The sequence below is a fragment of the Lates calcarifer genome, linkage group LG11, assembly GCF_001640805.2.
Source record: "Lates calcarifer isolate ASB-BC8 linkage group LG11, TLL_Latcal_v3, whole genome shotgun sequence".
Taxonomy (NCBI): domain Eukaryota; kingdom Metazoa; phylum Chordata; class Actinopteri; family Centropomidae; genus Lates; species Lates calcarifer.
This window is the reverse complement of record NC_066843.1, coordinates 1,828,523-1,843,694: the sequence shown is the minus strand read 5'-3', so window position 1 is coordinate 1,843,694 and position 15,172 is coordinate 1,828,523. Positions and strand designations below refer to the sequence as shown.

General features: G+C 41.5%; 1 protein-coding gene across 2 annotated transcripts in view; it reads right to left on the bottom strand.

Moving 5' to 3' along the window:
• LOC108874404 (RNA binding protein fox-1 homolog 3) overlaps nt 1–15,172 on the bottom strand; it is a 344,196-nt gene that overhangs the window by 258,898 nt on the left and 70,126 nt on the right. For both annotated transcript variants that reach the window (XM_051074169.1, XM_051074170.1), the window contains one exon: nt 14,003–14,106. The gene's annotated coding sequence lies outside the window, so the exon portion shown is untranslated. The remainder of the gene's footprint in view (nt 1–14,002; nt 14,107–15,172) is intronic.

Sequence of the window (15,172 nt, the reverse complement as noted above, 5' to 3'; positions counted from 1 at the left end):
CCCAGAAGTAACACATGTCATTAGTTTATATTCCATCATTAGCAGATATGGAGAGAGTCTGGCAAATATGCTCTGGCTTTGAAGCACAGAGGCCAAGGTCCTACCACAGATTCACTAAACACAAATGCATATATTTTCTGCATCCAAATAAAGCAATTTCATTAGCCTGGATGTGATTCCATACAGTATGAATCAGGCAAATCAGACCTATTCCCTCAGTTCCTTTTTGTTTTGTTCTCTTCCTTTTGAAGGTCTGTAAACACTGCTGCTGTTTTGTTCGTAACTGAAGCCAGTTTCGAGAGAAGGGAAATCGTCCTTGGAGCAGATCATCAGGAGAGAGAAAGAGCGAGGATGCCTCCACCTCCTGTTGTTTGTCCGGGATGCCAAGCTCACGCTCAGCATGCCAGGCCCCATGCGGGAGCCCAGGCCGGCCGGAAAAGACAGAGCTCTTGGAAGACTCGGGTCTGGTCAGAGCCAACACGATGCTCATGCCAGGCAGAGCAACTGTGGCCAGCGTCTGCTAGTGCATCTCTCCCCTTTACCCGTCAGCACACGGCGGACCTCAGGGGAAAGGATGCGACCATCAGGGGACTGCTAGTCCATCCGGGGCTGAGCTGGAGGACAGACCCCATGTGGCGGAGAGTGGGAGGTTTGTGGCTGTGACTGGAAAAAAACAGCTAGCAGCTTGGTATCTTGTTTTAGTTTTTTACTGTTGATGTCTAATTTAAGCCAAAGCATCCCCACTGCTTCTAAAAGTGCTATGAGAAGCATTTTTAAACACGAACACGCAGTAATATACTCCAGTTAATTGTGATTCCTCTGTGGCCAGTGGTGATATTGGTGGTAGTGTTTATCAAAATTAAAGTCACATATCCTACAAATCCCACTGCTTCCTGTCACATGGAGCATATTGGTTTGTTTTATGTTTTCATTTACTGAAGAAGATCTATATTAGATTTTCTTTCCTCACTGCCTCAATTTCCCAGCAAGAAGTGGAATATTTGACATTAATATCCCTCAAACTTGATTATTGATCATCACTGTTCACCAGTTTTTGTACAGTAACTAACCATCAACTGCCTGTTTCTACAATGGCAGATTCTTCTCCTGCAGTTTGTTTTCAATCCTTTCTATGAACTTGTTAGTTTGTAGCATACTGAACCCTTAAGTCCTCTCTCTGCCACATGACCAGTCCTCCTCTGATCTGTGCTATAAAACTTCTTTTTGTAGTAAACCAATTTCCTGCCAAATAAGATCTAGTGTTACACAATAATAAAGTGGAATTTGCTGGTCCTTGAGAGTCCTATTGAGTCCTATTGGTTACATAATAAAATCTTCGCCAGCTGGGCTGTGGCTAGCTGGTTAGCGTGCTAACTTCAGCAGAAGAAGTAATAAAGCTAGAATGAAAACACTGGTGCTGCTTTCTGGTGCAGCTTTTGGCGAGTAAAGGGATTAGATGCTGAACTTGTTTCTGCTAGACAGCTGGTAATGCTGGTAATGTTATGCTATGTAGTAATAGCAAATCTTAAAAATAGACCCTTTAATACACATGGAATATTACAACATCTTTTCTGTCTTTTTTCAGGGTCTGCATTAATGTCTATATTCAACTATAAAAGCAGTGAACTATCAAGGTTAATATCTGCATGTGAGGTTTTATTGTTGTATCCAAAACGAACATTTGATGAGTTTTAATACAAGAGTAACAAGTCAAGTCAAAAATAAGATCAATGTCTTGCTGCGCACCTGCTTTTCAATCACACTGGAGCACAGGCAGAAAGACAATAAGGAACTGATGCAACCAGCTTGGGGATACTGTGATTGTTCACGTTAAAAAGGTGTGTACTTCCAACTGAGGACAGCTTTAAAATATGCATACATTTATATTTTTATCATGGAGCCTATCTAGTGGATGATGAGAGTGCTGCAATTCTTGGAGGAAAAAAAAACTGAGAGGATGCGTGACACATGAAAACTAGCCACTTGTTTTGCTGCTGCTCTGAATTCTGAATTAGTGGGTGTTTTTGAAGAAATCCTGATGAGAACAGGAGTTAACAGAGCTTGTACGCAATCACTCTTTCTGCAGCTGGTTGATGCGACTGATCATCTCAGCAGGAATTACACAATATCTCAGCTGTGACCTGCATGCACCTGACTGAGAAAAGCAGAGGACTGCAAAAGCAACAGGCGAACGCGACAGCCATCCAATGCAGAGGGTAAAAATTAAGTTTCTGGTTGACACACAGCACAAGCTTTATCTGTTTCAGTGTGTTATTTTCCCTGTTAGTTTTATTTTAATGCCTCCGTGCTGCCAGTCAGATAAGACCTTTGCCACTGAAGCTGTGACAGTACATCTGAGGCAGATCAGGTTGCCACACTGGTTTTGAATGATAATACTGCAGCATCATGTTTCACATTGATTCATTTTCAAAGAGAGTCACTATTATTTTCTATTGATCGCCCTTTCTTTATAAACAAAGATGATATATAGGCCTAGTAATAGGAGGATTAAATTACATGGCCTGAAAATAAGCCAGATCGATAAAAAAAGTAATTTAGCACAATTCGGTTCAATTTGTTTGAGAGATCCTGGGCCGTCTGTGTGTGAGTTAGCAGGTGAGGTGAAATGCCACAGACGGGATTGAGCCACTGCTACAGGCTTTGACTATTTCCACATTTTACATCATTTTCTTCTGCGTTATCAATGCAATCCGACAGCGAAAGTTTGTCGAGTTTAACTAGTTGACAGAAAACTACTGATACTGCAGTAATGTTGTTTCACTCGACAGTTGCAGCTGTTGATGAAACCCTCACATCATCATGTTCCAAGTGTGGGAGGACTGAAATTAGCATAACGGAAGAGCAGAAACAGATTCTCCGCCACGTCTCAACACATACTAACCAGGTGTATATGAATGCTGCAAGAATGAGACGCCCCCCCCCAACCCTCCCTCATCAGTGCCGCTAAACCAAAAGCTGTGACTCTCATTTGGGGCATTTGTTTGCCTGTGTGAAAAATAATGGCGGCAGGAGCAGGTGGAATATTGCTTCGGCAGCTAACCCATATGGATCAGAAAAGCTGCTTGCCAAGTCCAAACTCCACTTTTACAAGCACATCTGGAGCAGAATCTCCATATTAATTGCCAGTTAATGTGTTTACACACAACGAGGATTAATCCCTGAGAGAAGTTGGTTGACCCGGGTCATACGGTCAGCGGGAGGGTGGTGTTTTTCCGGTAGAAAAGCAGTGGGGAGAGGTGTCAAGCCAAATCTGCTGACAAAGACACATCCATAAGCTAAATATGGCAGCTGAAAGCCATCTGTCATGCAGCTTTTCTGGTATTTTGACAGCATTTAAGTCAATATTCTTCAATGGCTGCAAACAGCTGAACGGCAGTAATGGTTCATGCAGGGAGTTACTAGGGTACGATCACATGAGACTCTTTGTTTAACACACCTGCATTTTTATTGTTTATTTTGGATGTTCGGTTGCAGCAGGCAGGGAGGGAGGCATTAAATGATTCAGAGGCCCCAGAGCTGGACAGGAACTCTGGAACATGTCAGGGATGACAGATATTTATCGTGTCAGAGCTGCTGAGGAGCGGTTGTCAGAGGGACCAGAATTTCTAGCATCCAGGCTTGAACCTCTGAGTTAGACACTGGAAAAGACTCGGAAAGACTCTAAGATGAACTGCGTCAGATTACGCCATAGTCTGGTAGAGCAACCGATCAAACTGCCTGAGAAAAGAATGGATGTAAAGAACAGACGTCTTCCCAAAACTAAGACCAACAACAATAATCTTCGCCCATATTGGTGCTTTCCTGTCATCAAACTCCTGTTTTAAAGGTCAATAATGAACTTAAGAGAAGAAAAGAATGCTCAACCCATAAGTGTTTCCTGATATGACGCCCCTATCAGCAGGATGACATCAGGTACTGTCCAAAATGCATGACATTACAGAAATGATTCATGTGACTGTTTTCTGATCACAGCCACAAAAGCTACTGGCTTAAGGTTGGAGGAAGATTACGATCATGGATGAAAGAGACCAACCCTGACTAACGGTGGGAAAAAGGCAGAAGAGGAGCAGTCTCCTGTGTCAGAGTGCCATGCTTTGTTGTAAATGTAAGCACTGATTCTATCAAATGAAAAAAAAGAGAATATTGTTTTTTTTCCCCTGTTTTCTTGGTTATCAGGACGTAAGCAGCCTCTCACAGTTTCAAAGTGAAAAACATAAACTTCAGCTGCACGCCTTTGTTGTTTTTTTGCAACCTGAGGAAAGCCAATGCAGCTAATTGCATGAAATTTTTTATCACGCGATGTGATAGCTAGCACAGTAATGGTGTCCATGACAGAAAAATGTAGCCACTGAAAGGGGAAAGAATATGAGATAACAGGAAAACAGGAAAATCAAAGAAAGGATGGGAAGCAAAGGCTTTTCCTGTTTGCCACTTCAGGTTAGTTAGTCAGCCATCACACCGCACAGCCTCATGCATCACATCCCGCAGCGTTTGAGCTCCTTTCTACAAATCTTACTACCTGTTTGGCACATGATTTTTCAATCTTGGTCTCCTTGACAAGTTAAAGAGTATTTCAGTTTTTTCCTGACTGATGCACCTCCAATTTGGGAACAGATGATTCAGCCTCTTTGAAGTAGTTTGTTGTCTTGTGCTGCTTACAAATCTTGTAAGTCAAAGTGCTCATTGCCAGACCTCGTTTTATATCTGCTGCGAACTGCTGTTGAACCTAAAATGACTGGCTTCTTTTTTTTTTTTTTGGTTTGCTTTTTACTTTTTTACTTTTTACTTTACTAACTGTTCTCTTTCATGAGCTATATACAATATGTTCATTTATGTATTATGTCTTTATGTCTTCATAAAAAATCTAGACAGAAATGACATACAAGTTGTAAAGTTACCTTTTATTCTCACCTACTTTTTTAAATCAGCAGTCAACCCATGGAGTCTAATTCTGGCTGATAGCAGCGCCAGGAGGCACCTGAGCCTTCGTCCCTTCCTCCTCATCCTGGATATGGCCCTGTGTCTCTGAGGGTTCGGTTTAGAGGGACCTCCTAATGAGAGATTTACTGTATGGAGATAATTATGTGGGAAAGCAACATCTCGCTCTGGCCTAATGAGTAAGATAAGAGCTCTTCAGTGGTTTTTCAAGCAGCGCCCTCCTCCTGACGACCTGTCACAGTATGGGGCTTCTAGTGGTCGCGTACAATCAGCTAGAAAAACACCATACTATGTCTATATGCATGACAAGTGCAGACACTTGGCGACACACATACTCACACAAATATGTGAGCGTGCCGCCCAAAGATCACAAATCGAAACAGAGAGGACAAAAACAAAGGGCTCCCTGATATCTCTGCCATTTTATAAATCAGCCACCTGGCCGATTAAGGGGAAAATAAGTGAACAGAATCAGAAACGCGTGCTCTTGTTTATTGCTTTAGAGGGTTAGCTGGCGAGGAGGCAGCCATCGTGTGATGATGAGAGTGGCCCCTCTAGAGACGGGCGTTCACACACTGGCAGAGGAGCTAATACAGACTTTCATTAGGATGCACACTTCAACACACTGTCATAGTATTTACAGTCTCACACTGGGGAAACAAATAAACTGCGTGATTAACAAGTTTTCCTGATGCCTGGCGCTTCGCTGTGCGCGCATTGGAGTGCCACCTCGCCGACTTAATGATTCTTAATGGTTTCTTAATGACTTCTTAATGACTTCATCAGGAAGATCCTGCAACAGCACATTCTGACAAGCGGGAGCCTCCCCTTGAGACCCAGGATCACACCACAGCGCTAACCCCTCTTCAGTTTTCTGCTCAAATAACACACACTTTAAATCTGCTTATCTGAGACAGCATCTTCGACTTGGATGACACAAGCATTTGATCCATGGTTAACTGTGGGGATATGTGATGTAATCTGATGTGAAAGCATGCAAGCTGATGTGTGGAAACGCACTAAAAGGCGAATAGGGATGTCCACCTAGGTTGTGGGCAAATGCAGTCACATCAAACTAATCTCAGAACATTGGAGTGACATCTAGTGTTGTGTAACCAGAATTAAACTGCATTGTGTGAGGGTATCTAGGAAACCCATTTGGTAGCATTCAGTGCAAAGCTGTGACTGTGATGCAAGACCGGGGGAAGCAGCAGGAAAACAAAACAAACAGACCTGAAGAGCCCGGTAATTGTGGAATTTCATTACGGCAGGACAGACAAAAAGATGACACTCAAAACTCCAGTGAGAGAAACAAGCGACATGTTGTTGTTGAGCTGGGAACAAACTGTGGTCAGCGCCGAAAAATCCTCCAAGCATTTAATGACATAGAATTTTCTGGGTCACCTCAATGTCACTGAGCAACAAATAGTTTGGAGTGTGAAGTACGTAGCGTGGGCCATCATAGACTGCCATGTTACTTTCACCCACCGAATACCAGTTAAGCCTGCAAATTATCATTGTATCTCCATGAGTTGAAAGCTCAGGGCTCTTTTCATCTAGACCATGTTCAACGGGATTAAAAGAGAAGTTTGCCTTTCTTTGAACAAATTCTTAATTATTTTTGATAGAACAAAATTTAATTAGCCAACGAGCCAATTATGATCGTCAGTGTCCTTAAAAAACGGGGGAAAATTCAAAGGACGTGAATGAAAACTAAAAGTGAAGCAAAGTTCAAAGAAAACAAAGCAAAACCAAATCCCTGAAAAACATAAGGGTCATACTGTAGATTCACACACACACAAAAACACACACACACACTTAACAACTGCTTAACAAATTGTATTAGCAGAGAAGCGTGACTGCATGGCAAATTACACCTGTCCTGATGGATGTCCTCTTTACGGGTTGTGGAAGCAGGCTGAGGGGCCGTGGAGAGAGGACGAGGCTTCAGCCAAACACTCAAAAAATGATGCATAGCCGGCCATGTGTCACCTCTTGGCAGAGGTGGGTGGGAGGGGTGTATCGCCCAGATACCAATGCCCAAAACACAGAGAGACACGTGCTCCACTTAATCCATGGCAGTCAGGAGGAAAGGTGATTCATGTGTCTCTTTTTCCATGTCCACAATTAATGCGTCACTGCTGTTTTAACTCTTTGAGTCCTCAGCTGTTTTTGCCATGTCGTCACTCCCTTCATTTACAGACTTATATGTCTTATTTAAAATATATATTTATATATATATATATATATATATTACTAGGAAATTTTCCATCAACAAGTAATGTGCAGTAAGTTGGCAGTAATTACAGGTAGCATGTAGACAAAGTGCACCTCTAATTCATTAATTAAAATGTAAAAATGTGGAGTTGCAGTGAATTACTTAATTAGTTGATCAAAATAAAATCCATCACGACTATTTTGACAACTGGTTAATCACTTCAGTGGTTTTTCAAATAAAATGGCAGACATTCACTGAACTGAGAAACTGTGACACACTGACATGTTTCTAAAGAAATTGAAAAAGATTTTTAACACAATTCAAAATCTGTTTCCTGCATTTCCAGAAATTTTCAACACATCACTAAAACAGTCATCGTGCTTTAGGGTATTTAAACAGGATGTATAACGTCACCATGGGTCACTGAGTTAACTGTGGGCTTCAACCTAAGCCCTATTTTGTTTTCTAGCTGATATTTCTTTGGGGTTTTGGTGAATCTGCACCATGAAGGTTCTGCTGCATTAGCCACTGACAGGATTACCTCTGATCCTGAAAGTGTGAAATGTCTAAATTAGGTGATAGCGAGGGAAAACTTGAATAAGACCAGGTGACATACCTCCTATACTTTTTGGGGACTCAGCTGAGTATGAAAAACTGTCAATTATTATTAGTCTGGTTTACTTATTCTTTGATTGGATTATTACTAATACTAAATATTAACTTTGATTCGTCTTCGACGAGTATTGTCTTGATTCAGGTGCAGGTAACAAAAATGATACCCAGGATACCCAGCCATAGATGCAAGGTTAAGTTGCCTATTTTAAACTGATTTCACATCAGATTTCTGGCTGTTTTTATGGATTAACAGCTCAACAGGTGCAGCTTTTGCTCTGAAATACATGAACTGGCTTCTACAGCCAATCAGCTGGTAAATAAACCAGAATGGGTGCAACATAAGGAAAAAAATACAAATGCATGATTTCTGCAACATCTACAGGTCTGTACGTCTCCACAGTGTGTTGCACTCACGTGATGTGACCTTCCGCTGGAGACCTGGAAAACACATCCTGTATCAATTAGACCACTGGGGAGTAAGCCTGGCTGTGGAGAGCACAGAGAAGAAGCCCATGCCTTTCTGCTGTGTGACGATCGACCACTTCCTCTGACGCATCCACAACATTTTGAGAGAGGGAGAGAGGAGAGAGAGATAGAAAAAGTGGGGGGATTTACTGCCGGTGGGATTTACTCCTTGTTCCAATTTGCAGGGGGATTACTCATTTTTTCATCATTCCTTTATTTATTTATTCTATTTCCAAATTCATTTCTAATTCACCTGAAGGAAAACAAAATATCGAGCCAAATGCATAAATACTGTCAGAGTGAATAGATAATGACAGCAGGTCAAGTTGTGAGTGAGTCACGTCTTCGCTCCTGGAAGAAAGTGATTACTGTAACACAGCGCTGACAATCACGACCAAGATAATCCCATTTCTCACATGGAGCTCAAATTGTATTATGTCACATTGTATTTCGCATATGCTATCAAAAACTGGATTTAGATATGCAAACTATCTGGAAAAAACAAGTGAAATTCTAAAGGAGAGGGGAAAAGAAAACATGCAGCCACAGGGTTGGCATCCAGGCGTGTCACTTTGTCAAGCTGTCTGGTTTCTGAGAGAGCTTGATGGTTTCTAAGGGAGGGGAGAAAAAAGTGTCGCAAAGGCATGCTCTTCTCCAAGATGAACAGATGGCAGAGTCTAAGTGTGGAGATTTGTTTTATATCTCCATCCCATGTTGTGGCGCAGTGGATGTGGGCTTCCGCTTTCTTTCTTTTTTTTTTCTTCCTTCTTCTTCAAATGTTATCTTACAGGATAACGGATACATGCAGTGTTTAAGCTAATGAGGAGTAGGTGTTGTTTTGTCTTCCTCTTTATTTCTTCCCTTCTCTCCCACTGACACATCATCTTGCTTTCCATTCTCCCTCAAACCCACGCTTGGAGCGGAAACCTATATGCCACACAATTATGCAACACAATTGGGGGTGCTGCTTGCAGCCTGGGTGGCCGTCTAAAAAACACAGCTGACAGTAGTTCACGGCAGCTACTGACGCGCAGTAACCACAGTCAAAAAGAACATAATGCTCACGGAGCCGGAGATGATATCAGGTCAGTGCCCCACTGCTTCCTGAGCAAAGTGAAGACGAGGAGGATCGGTACAGTTCAGTGGCAGCTTTTAGCCACAGTAGTTACGTGGCTGTGGGGAAGACGCTCGGTCAGTCGGTCGGTCCGTCACTTTAGTTCAAAGTGAAATTGCTCAACAAATATTGGATGGTTTGCCGAGAAATTTGTTGCACACATTCAATGTCCCAAGACGACAACTCCCGAGGACCTTGAAACACCACCTGAATTTTTCATCCAGCACCACCAATGGATGATTTCATGACAGGATACCTCTAAACCTGACTTCTCGTGAGCCCTCAGCTGGTGATAGAGATTACCGCTAACACAGCATGCTGCTATTAACATGCCAATCATTGGCATGTTACCATGGTATATCTACCTAAGAGAGGTAAACCTTAGAGGATATGGGAAGCAGCAAAAGGTAGTACAAGAACAGACCTACTCTGTACACTATGACACATGAAACACAAAAATATAGATACTATACATAAAGAGCATGTATGTGGATGTGTAGTGTAGTGTACAGGAACAAAAGAGACCAGGACATTGCAATAAAATAAATACATTCCCCTTGAATAAATTGAATTGGGTGTTTTAAAATCGTAAATGTCAAATGTTTAATGTTGGAATAAAGCTAAAATAGATGTTACATTCTAAATGCCAGCATGTTAACACCCAGCACTGTTAATATTTGTTTCAGAGCACAGCTTAGCCTGATGAATGTTCTGACAATCTAGAGTTAAGCCTGACAAGTCTGAGATGCAGTAAATACCCCCCATACAGAGGATAAACGCTTTTCATTTAGGTAACAGCATGTCGTTTCCTCTTTACATTTTTTTAAAAAGTAAGAGCGCGTTCTACTGACTGTTTAGTCATAGCAACAGAGATTTGCAGTCACACACTAACCTGAACAGCTTCATCAAAATAAGACCGAGCACTGCTCACAGCCACATTTACTCCCTCCTGTAATGTCAACCTCACGTGCTTTCACACAGAGAAGGTTTGGAGAAATTTAATCAAACTCAGAGTGATGGATCCTTCAGCGTGGTTCATTTGGTGAGGTGAGAATATTACTACTGAATTCAGGAGTACTAATAACTGCTGCTTTACCCTCCACAACAACAACAACAACACAAAGCTTGCCCAGCTCATCACGCTTGCAAAGACGACTAAAACCAAAAGAATAAATGGCGCTCGTGCTCAGCTACTGCTTTATGTGTTATTAGAGTAGACAAGTCTGTGCTCGGCTACAATGACAGGGGGATGTGATGCATTTTGACTCCTCACCTGCAGCCAAAAATCTCTACCCCGACAGGGTGACAAAACACAATCCCTCAAACGTGAGTCCACATGGCAAAGGAAAAAAAAAAAAACAGTTCTGAGTCCATGTGGCTTGGTTTCTGAGTCCTGGCTTGCTTTAAAACCAGGCACCAACCAACCAAATACAAACATATAATGAAGTAAACTCGTAAACATTAACTTCTGCTATGGTTCAGACCAAAGCCTCTAAGTCAGAAAACCAAATGCTTCCAAACAAGCGAGGGAAAAGCCAAATAAATTCCCAATATCCCCCAGCCTGGGAGACGAGCCCTTGCACCTGTGACCAGGTAAACTTTTTTCACACAGTCGTTAATGGACACGGCGCCTGTTGTTTACTGAAGACTCCCCACAGAGGAGACTAGCTGACCCATGTCTGCAACCAGTGAGTGGTACAAATGGCAAACATCTCTTGGAGTCATTATTTATGCAGGAATGCCCTTGGGAGTCTTTGCACTTGTTTACACAGTCACGGCACAGTCCATTCATGACGGCTCCGAGTAAATGAGCCGCTTGCTACCAATTTGTCCTGGACGACGAAGCTTTGGGGCTCTGCTACCCACAGTTACCTTGGAGTGTGTGTGGGTGTGTTTGTGTGTGTGTAGGGGTACGGAAAAGAGGTTAACGCAGCACTGCTGTACTGTTGGGAACCGACCTGGAACTACGGACACATCAGTCCCCAAGGTATTAGGAAGCACAGTGTCACATTTGGAAATAAATGAGAGGATGTTTTTTTCTTTTCAAGTGGAAAACCATGGACTTTCACCTTTGAAATAGGCTGTTTGTTTGACTGAGGACGAGGACATGGTCAAAGTTTGTGAGCATCACCTCCCCCATAACAGGAAACCAAGACAGGACTTTTATGGAGGTTGAACTCAAAGACAAAGTGAAATTAATCCAGTATCATTTTTAGGGATGCTGCTCATTTTTCGTTTTAAAATTGATACTTGAATTCATAATGTACTGTCTGTTTTAATGCAGATCACTTCTTCTGCCACGTGGCCCAAAGATAGAAGAGTTTAGATCCTTCACTAAACTGAAAGTTGAAGAACCACATGGAAATATACTCTAAATTCTTTATATGTTTACTGAAGCAAATTCACAGAAGTATTATGATGAGAATGTGCTTAAAGTATATGGGGTAAGAGAAGTCATTATGCAGAGGGAATGGCTCCTTTCAGTGTCACTGTATATTACTGGAAGGCTATTACTGATACATTTACATGGAGGCGGTATTTTACTCTTGCACCTGGTTAAGGTCATTTCATTTTCTGCATTACAATGCACTGTGATTTTTAAGATCATCATAGGCACTTACAATCTTAATTTTAATCTCTAACAGTACAACATTTCCACCTGAAATATCAAGGAGTAGAATTACAAGGCATTATAACATTTTAATGTACGAAAGAAAAGTTCAAGCAACTCATAGTATATTTGAGTAGATGTATTTAGATATGTTCCATGTTTGAGTCGAGTAATAGTATGGAAAAATTATGGAGAGCGTTTTTTTCAACTTAACTTACAGGAAAATATTTGGTTTTATAAGCACAAACCTTTGAATTCACTTTGATACAAAGGCCACTGACAAAGCTCTTCTGAATAAATGTTAAATTTAGGGTATTTAATTTAGCAAAGTGTGACTTTCTTCAGATTTTAATGTCTTGCATGGTTGCATCTCTTATTTAAAACTGCCATCACCTGGCAGCTCTCAGCATTTTCAGTGTCATGTTTACCTTTACCTAAACAGATGGAGGATGTATGTGCTTTTAAAAAAAACACATTGCAGTGTGAGTGCATTGGATACGTAATTGAAAAAAGATGCAAAGCGCCGTCAGGAGAGGATTCAATTAAACAGAGAAGAACTGAAGGTAAATGACTCCCCCTATAGTTTTCAGGTGCTCATCCAGTGAAACAGTAAAAAGAGAAGAAATGTGGCGAAATACAGAGAGGCAGAGCGACAGAGAGAGAAAAGGGGAAAGAAGCGATGGGATAATTTAACAAGCTTCCTCCTAAACCACTCCAAAACCTCCAGAGTTTAATTGCTGGGAGGCAACATTATCCCTAGCAACACTGTGTCTGTCTCTTGGCTGGGATTCGGTGGGTACCTGCTGTATCCACTCCCCACACAATACAGCGCCCACTGAGCCATATAATCCTCTCAGGCCCTCCTCTTCTGGAGAACCACATTCAATCCCGTTGTGACATGGGAAAATCTCCTCTTCTCCATTTTTTTGTCAGGGTACGTGCTTCAAATAAGCCCAATCAGTAGGCGCCGTTATGTGTGCACAATGCTACAGGGAGCCGTAGAGAAAGGGAAAACAGAAAGGAAGAGTTAAATAAAAAGACGTTTGATTTGCTGCTGTGAAATTTGGGGCTACTTTCCATTCCTCCGCGGAGCTCCCTGGAGCAGCCATATTTCTGTTTATGTTTAAATGGGAATCAGTCAGATGGGCTGTTGGGTTCCTGCTGAATCATCCTACACTCCCATCAGAAAAGCACAGGGTTACTTTTGAACCGGCTGCCTCGTAGGGGAAAAAAACAAGAAACTAATGCTACTTTCTTCCTGACTCCTCTTTCAAGTTGCCCTTGAAAAGAAAATTACAACAACGGCTTTGATGCAAGTCTGACATGCTTCGAGATATTCTCCATAAGTGCAGACACATTCTAGATTATCATTCCAATGAGTCTGTTCTGATGTCTTTTAACTGGCTGAATAAAGCACAAGCTGGTGAGAGGGAGGCTTTTTCAACACTGTGCAGGGGGACGTGGAAACAGTGGCTCATTACACAAAATGGCAAAAGAAGAAAAATGGTTATTTGTTTGTTGGTCAGTGTTTTGTAACTTAAAGTCAATATGGCATTTAGAGACCTACTGAGACATCATTTAATTAGAAAATGAGCTAAATAACTACAGAGGCGGTGTATTGAGAAAGATTTCAATGTTTATTAATTTTACTACTTACTTTTGATACCTCTTCTCTATGAGCAAAAATAACAGTTTGTGTTTTTCTTGTGTGAAGTTTGTATTTATTTCTATTTGTGCATAATTAATTTGATCCTAAATTTTAAGAGTACAAACTGTTTTGTTTGATTTTTGGATTTTTCCTCCTTTTATTACAGTTTGTTGTGTCGATTGAATATTCTGCGATGTTGTCAGATGTATATTGTTGTTTTTCTCAGGTCTGGAAAAGTAGTAAATAAAAGTTTGGTAGCTTTAACCGAGTGTGTGGATACTCTCCATTTTTCCCTCAGGAGCATTGCTACAACAAGAACATTATATCAGTGCCCATCAGTTATCTCAATCTCGTAAAAGAGAGTCATCCTACCTGTCCGAGAAGTTAAAGGTCAGAGGTCGCAGGTGAGGAAATCACTTGTTGCTGACGTCAAGGGTGAAGTCCAATGTCACCACTGCACTGTACCAAACCAGTTCCTGTTAGAGAAAAGAGCAGACAGACAATGTGTTACCCGGTGAGGTTATTTCTTAATCATAAACAAATGACTCAGTTTAATTTAATCAAATATTTCAGTAATATAATATATAACTAAAACTTGTGTTCATGGTAATGAAGAAACATGTCACCCAGTGCATCAGTGTGGTTCATTAATGTGTTTTTACTCAGACAACAATGGAGGAATAAGATATATCAGGGGCTTAATACACACAATACTTGGATACATTTCATTGCTGGTTTGGGCTTTTTCATGGGATATTGACAGTAAGAAAAATGTAGAATTTCCCCAGACTTCATTATTTAAACTTTTCATAAATGTCTCCTACAAACTGATACTTTACAAAGACAAAAAAGATCTTAAGTGTAGAGAATCGTTGCAGCAGTGCAGAGTTGCTAATGATGGGATATAATATCTGCACTGAGTTTGGAGCAGTTGTACTTTAAAGCTGCTGCTCACATTCTTAAAAACGTGGAAATCTTTCACATCCAACGCCGCTGCTCCTGCAGTAAGAAATAAGACGGTGAGGTGGAAGGTTAGCTCATAATCCATAACAGATAGTGGAGATTGGCCACATTGGCATCGAGTCCTTATGAAAATTGTAACGGGCCTTGGCACGGGCACAGAACCCAACAAATCAAAACTGTGAGGCTCCCGCTCATTTGCAGTCAGGCCATGAAGGTCGTTACTGAAGATTTTTGTCAAAAATGTGGTCAAGCTGCTCAGCGCCCACCTGCTGCTTTATTCCCGGGGATTTGTAGCATCATGGCGGCCGTGGTGTTAACACTGAATGAGAGCGGTTTTAAAAATAAACACATTTGCCAACACAGCGAGTGATTCAAGTAACATTAGATTATATAAATTGTCAGTAATGAGGCACTGGGGACGGCATCTGTGATCCGCAGAGGTCGACCATAACACTCTGCTTCACCGCTGAATAAAATGCATCCTGAGTGCGATTTAACAGCCTTAACATGAGCAGGTACATACAAAGAGACAGGCAGAGGTCCGAGAGGGCGCGGCGCTCGTTGTAGAGGTCACACACG